Raw genomic sequence first — 7070 nt, forward strand, 5'->3', positions numbered from 1 at the left:
GCAGCTTCTCCTGCCTCATGTCCATTCAGTCTATAGGAATGTATAATTCCAGCCATGTCCTCTGCCCATATAGCTGGGTCTTCAGCAACAGGGGTAACCCCTTCAACTGCTTTTCTTGCCTCTTCCAAAGTCCATGGCCGGAAAACATATGTATGTGGGAGTTGGCCTTCCCCTACATTAGGATTTGGCACCTGCACCATTGGGCACACATCAACCTTGTCTAAATTTTGAGAAAATCTAGCAGCAGTGGTCAAACTTCTTGTTTGTACAGGACTCCTACTAATGTGACCCTGACTTCTTTTGCTGTTATATGGGGGGGGGGCTGCAGGTTTGTTAAGCTTGGATACAAGTTTTGTGTACGAGCGGAAGGCCCCTCTTGCTCCTCTGCTTGAGCTTCGGCTGGAGCCGTGGTCGCGGCAGAGCGCCTGCGCACTGTGTCCTCAGTGTCTTCCGGCCTGACAAACATAGTCTCAGCCTCATCACCTTTCATCTTTCTATCTTTTGTCTTTTGGATTTGTTCTCTTCTCTCTTGTGAAGCTTTTAACCACATTTTAGCACAATCCAATTCTCTCTCTTTTCTTTTCTTTTTCAGTCCATTTTTCTTTTTATCCACACTCTTCTAAAACATCAACTACTATCTTCCACACTTCAACTCTCAACTTCCCTTCTACGCCATACTTTTTCTTCCACTTCGGCATATATTGCATACAATTAAGAAATCTACTCACCATGTATTTCTCATCTCCGTCAAGAGGTAGAGATTTACCGTTTTTATTTCCCATATTAATTCTAGTAGTTTTAGGTTATACAATTTCTTTTTCTCAAAAATATTATTATTATTATCATTACTTATTTATTACTTATTTATTTAATTATGTCTATGAGGATCCTCAATGCAGGTTTAAATTGACCTTTCAACAAATTACTAGCCTGTATTATTGCCGTGGATCAATGATAGAACTGCTATTTAGTCAATTTATCCTACCAGTCACACTCTCAATCACACAAACTCCAGCGCTTTTTTTTTTTTTTCAGGCCTATCCAGGGATGGGTGTAAAACCCTCCCAAACAGCTTGGAAAAACGGACAAAAGAAAGAATCTGCGCCCTTCTTCAATTAAGAAAAAGAAGCTCCCTTTTTTCTTGGCCCGTTCCTTCCACTGGGGCTTGAACCCAAGCTGTTCTTTGGCCGGAAAAACATACAAAGAAAAATCTACGCCCTTCTTTGATTAACAAAAAAGAAGCTCTGTGTTTCTTAGCACGTTTCTTCCACTGGGACTCTAACCCAAGCCAGATCCCTCAGCTCGGAAAAACAGACAAAGAAGAGTCTACGCACTTCTTCGATGAACGAAAAAGAAGCTCTGCTTTTCTTAGCCTGTTTCTTCCACTGGGACTTAAACCCAAGCTGTTTCATGGCTTGGAAAAACCAAAGCCGTATCTCATAGCTCGGACAAACCAAAGCCGTATCTCTCGTGCACCTTTAACTTTTTACGCGTTTAACAACAACACAACTTTAGGGCTTTAACTTACTTGTCCCCTGGTTCGTTGCACTGCCGGATCCCGTCAATCCACCTCTGTCAGACGAAGGCCGACCTAAGATGCTGGCCCAGCGAAGAATTCTCTTCCCAGGAACTTATTTTCCAGGTCCTCCTAATGGACACTGGCTTGTCGACAGCACGTCCTTCTTCGTCAGCCAGATAGCGGGTATGAGGGATCCCGGGTTTCGGCACCAAAATGTGAGAGTGAAGGTCTTCACCTTCACACTAATAATAAAGGACAGCAATAACAATAGTCTTCACCTTCACACTAACTAGAATTTGCAATTCCTGAAGAAATTGCGTGTGAAGGTGAAGAGGTTGAATAAATACTTGGGGAATGCTGCAGAATGATGTTGAAAAGAGTTAAATCGGTTGAAAAATGTAGAAAATACAAGGGAAAAGGGAAATTTTGGAGAATTGGGTGTGAATTTCAAATTGAAAATTTGGAATTTTGGGTAAGTGGGAAGTTGTGGAATAGGTAGGAAAATGATGAACAGTCATGGGTTGAATAAGTTGAAAAATGTAGAAATTAGAGTGGAAAAACGAATATTTGGAGAATTTGGTTGAATTTCAAATTCAGGAGGTTCACTTTTGGGGTTAAAATGTTGAAACGGGTTTAATCGGGCAACAATTGCAAAAGTTAGCGTAAATGTAGGTATTTAGTGCACTTCCAGTTCATTTGAGGTCACTTCCGGTTTGATTTGGGTCACTTCTGGTCAATTTGGGTCACTTCCGGTTTGATTAGAGGCACTTCCGGTCTAGCTGAGGTCACTTCTGGTTTATTTGGGGTCACTTCCGGTTTGAAAAGGTCACTTCCGGTTTAAAAAGGTCACTTCCGTTTTGATTTGGGTCACTTCCGGTATGATTCGGGGTCACTTCCGGTTTACCTGAGGTCACATACGGTTTGATTTGGGTCACTTCCAGTTCATTCTGGGTTCATTGGGGCACTTCAGGGTCAATCCAAGATGGCCGCCACACTGGAAGTGGGGGTCAAGGGTTGAATTGTGAAAGCATAGTGGAAGTGGGGGTGAAGGGGGTGAATATGGTACGCATAAGGTGAACAAAGTGAATAAAGTTGGAATGGGTTGAACGGGTTGAAAAATGTAGAAATTAGAAGGGAAAAAATAAATTTTTGGAAAATTTGGTGAATTTTAAAATTGAAAATTTGGAAATTTTGGTAAGTGGGAAGGTGTGGAATAGGTAGGGAAAAGATGCACAGTTGAAACTTGGAACGGGTTGAATCGGTGGAAAAATGTAGAAATTAGAAGTGAAAAACTGAATTTAGTAAAATTTTGCAAAATTTTGTGCACATTTTAAAAGTGAAAACGTGAAATTTTTGAATTTGGCAAGTTCGGGAATGTCCCCAATGTGATTTGAATGTGTTGAATTAAGTGCAATAACAATAGTGTGAAGGTCTTCACCTTCACACTAATAAAGGACAGCAATAAAAATAGTGTGAAGGTCTTCACCTTCACAATAATAATAATAAAGGACAGGAATAACAATAGTGTGAAGGTCTTCACCTTCACACTAATAATAATGATAATAATAATAATAATAATAAAAATAATAATAATAATAATAATAATAATAAAGGACAGGAATAACAATAGTGTGAAGGTCTTCACCTTCACACTAATAATAATAATAATAAAGTGAATGGTGTAGAATAACATATGTGTGAAGGCCATCGCCTTCACACAATAATAGAGAATGGTGTAAAATAACATCGCCTTCACACAATAATAATAATAGAGAATGGAATAGAATAGCATATGTGTGAAGGCCATCGCCTTCACACAATAATAGAGAATGGAGTAGAATAACATATCTGTGAAGGCCATCGCCTTCACACAAATAATAATAATAGAGAATGGAGTAGAATAACATATGTGTGAAGGCCAACGCCTTCACACAATGAACAAAGAACAAACAACAATAATTCCACTCATCAATCTCATAACCAAAGAGGAGACAAAAGGTCTAAAATGCTATTTAGTTGAACAAGTCGAGTGATCAATTCTCCTTTGTTCCAAAATCCGAATTCTGTTTAAAAAGAGCAAAGGTCTGCCGATGAGGAGATTAGCCAACACCCTTACATTGGCGTCTTCCCCTTGCTCCCAGAAGTGGCTGCCTTCCTCGAAGCTTAAAATTTGACAAAGTCTAATTCGAAGCTTAAAATTTTACAAAGTCCAATTCAAAGACTCTGGAAATTCATGTGAGTAGATTTTGGTCCAATCTCAAAAAGAATGAAAAATCCATCTTCGTCCAAACGGCATTCTTTACTCCGGGCAGCGTCAGGGCCATCGCCCTGATCAGGAAGAGCCCTTTTCTCATCCGAAGCCAAGCTTTTATAGGCTCGTCAGCTCCTCTGGCATTACCTCGTCGGAATGTGTGGAATGTCTGGAATGGCTGGTATGCTAGGAATGCATGACCTCATCTGATTTTCCAGCTGATATTTTAATGCTGTCTCAGCGGATTTCTCAGCTGATATTTTAATGCTGTCTCAGCGAATTTCTCAGCTGATATGTGAGAGTTGCGCAATCTTTACCTGACTTTCAGCTGGGAACCACTGGTTGCCTTGGCAACCGTGCTCAAAACAGCAACCATTGTTCATGACTGCTCTCTGCTGCTGTTTCCTATTTTGCTCGTTCTTTCACTATTAACCCTTGATGTCTCCTCTCAACTTAATACATTCATGTATAGATAGAACACTAATGTTAAATACAGGTTGGATAAAACATTGCAACATTAATAACATATATCTTGACTAGTAAGGATCAACTTAACTTAACGTAATCATACTTAGCTGGGTTCTTCTAACTTAAACATATATATTGATATTGCTCAAGCTGCTACAGATTAAAATTATGGCATAGCAAAATCATACTCCAAAATTGTGTGTTGCTACGTGTTGCTAGCAATTTAATTTATTAGATTTGTTAGTTTCCATCAGGTCACCCCTATGTCAAGCTTTAACATCATTTCCTGGTGAAATGTTGGATCTACTCCATGTTTTAGGCTAGCCAATGTGCCTGGCCTAATTCTAATTCTTAAATTGCCCAATTATACATCATCTTGTACCACCATGCCACTTGACACTGTGAACAATTGGCAACATTACTGATTTAGACAGGAGACTCCCGATTTTCAACCCTGTCTCCCGCCTGCCACCTGATCCGTCATTTCACCCGCTAATCTCCCAATTTTAGAGCAAAATAAACAGTTTCCATTGTGGGCAATTTGACACAACATGGCTCCTCCTCGCTGTGCAGCCACCTCAAGTGTTTCCATCCGTGCGGCCTACCTGCCACGAAGGCTCTCTACTATGTTGCCACCGTCTGTCCCGTAAAAAAAGGACACTGAGTTGTCCCGGTTTTTTGAACATGTTGTGCAAAATGTGTTTCAATTTAATTGTAGCTTGCCTACGTCCATAAACTTGTGCACAGCCTTATAGGCTCTAGAAAAATGATATAGCATACTCATTTGTGGTGGTGGAGAGGCAGGCAGTGGCGGCTCATTCAGAAAGGTGAAGTGGAAACAGTATGTAGGGAAGAGAGAAAGAAAAGGATCCAGTGACTAAAAAGAGTGTTTTATCGTGAAAATGGGTGAAGAGACGGATGATAAGAGTGCTACAGGAGGTGATGACAGGCCAGCAAAGAAAAAATATAACGCTCAACATGTTTTAACAATGACTGGTAAAAACAGGAGAAGTACACTATGTGGCTAAGACTATGGGACAATCTGTCAGGGTCCGGGAGGTTTTTTCTCTTTTCAACAGGGAGCAGCCGTGAGCAGAGTGATGGAGGACCCACAGGTGTCGCTGATCCCCACAAGCTTGGCTGATCAGGCTCGTTAGGGTAAGACTTTTAAGGAGCATGCTGCCAGCGACTCATCGCCTGAGTGTCTACCTATGTGATCTCCTCTATGGTTGTGCCTCTAGCAATTATCCAAGTCAACCCTACTCGTCTACGCTGCGTCTCCTGACTCTCCGGTTTGCCTGTTCGATCTTCGCCTTGTTTTCCACAAACTCTGACTCTTTGTTGTTCCCTTCCAGCTCTTGGGTCACCCTCCACGGACCTCCGACCGGCTCCACTCTGCTCAGACCGAACCGCTCACGCTCCACCATCACAGCTCCAATTCCGTACCCCTGGCTCGGACCCCAAGCGCTCTTGCTTCCTCACTCCCTTCAATAAAAACTCCACATGCATTTGGGACTCCTGATTGGTTTCTGCATGTGGGTCAAACAAATTGCTAAAACCATGACACTATCAATTTTATGCTCATTTTATGCAAAATATGAAGGTAAAACCGCATTTGATGATCACGCCAAAACTAAAAAAATTCAAAATTTATCCCAGCCAGGAGCAGCAGAGGCACCGGCAATAAAAGCAAACAAAATGAATATTTTATTCGATGGTCGAAATTCACAGGATTTTAGTTAGACACAGGTGGCAACCCTACTCCCCTCCCTTGCTCGTGTGTCCAGCGTCGCAAGCAGGTGGGCTCCACCCGAAACGGCTGATATTGGTCTACATCAACGACAGTACTCGGGTGTCAGAAAGTACGCAAATTGAAACAAGACTGTATTGAAGCTTACTTAGCGATCCAGGCGCGCAAACAGAACATTTAGGAACAAACAAGAGGATGAAAAAAAGAACCTGGAGATGGCTGTGAGGGTTTAATGTTACATAAAATTTCTGCTGTCCCATGTTTTCTGCACATTATTAGCTAAAATTAAACAGCACATCAGCAGAGTTATTTTGTCTCATCTGTTTTTTTACACAGACAGATGTTATGTTCCATTATGCTGCAAGATAGCACTTTCTCCCGCAGCAGAATAATGAATTTGCTGTCAAATGCTACAATCATTTTTATATCAGCTTGGTGTGTCCAAACTGTGTGTGTGTGTGTGTGTGTGTGTGTGTGTGTGTGTGTGTGTGTGTGTGTGTGTGTGTGTGTGTGTGTGTGCGCGCGCATGTGTGCGCCTGTGTGCACGTGTGTGCACGTGTGTGTGCTTGTGTGTGCGTGTCTGTGTGTGTGTGTGAGTCTGTGTGCACGCGTGTCTGTGTGTTTTTTAAAGGAAATTCTCTACAGCCTGTTACTGAATGGTCCACAGACTGATACCAGGCCTCGGACTGGTGGATACAGACTGCTCTAGGCCAAAACCCTGATGAAAACATACCCAATTTTCACAACCCAAAGTTGGCAAGTATTTATCATATAAAGCAAGAAACCTGCAAGAAAAACTGTTCAAATATTTTAAAAAGATGAATGGTAATACAATAGCAATATCTCTACTTTTTTAAAAGTGAAGACGATTTGTAATTTTAGTATTGACACATTGTGGGCCATGGAAAACGCATTCATTAATAAGGATTTCATCACAAAACTTTGCATTTGTAACGAATGCAAAACTGTTTGACTTTTTAATGAACACTTTTTACGTTGCCTTAATTTCTGTTACCTTAATTTAATTATAATGCATTGTCTGTTTTATGCCTCCACGTACTCTCTGCAATGTGCCCAAATAC

The sequence above is a fragment of the Syngnathus floridae genome, chromosome 1 (assembly GCF_059516105.1).
Source record: "Syngnathus floridae isolate MCC-2025c chromosome 1, RoL_Sflo_1.0, whole genome shotgun sequence".
NCBI lineage: Eukaryota > Metazoa > Chordata > Actinopteri > Syngnathiformes > Syngnathidae > Syngnathus > Syngnathus floridae.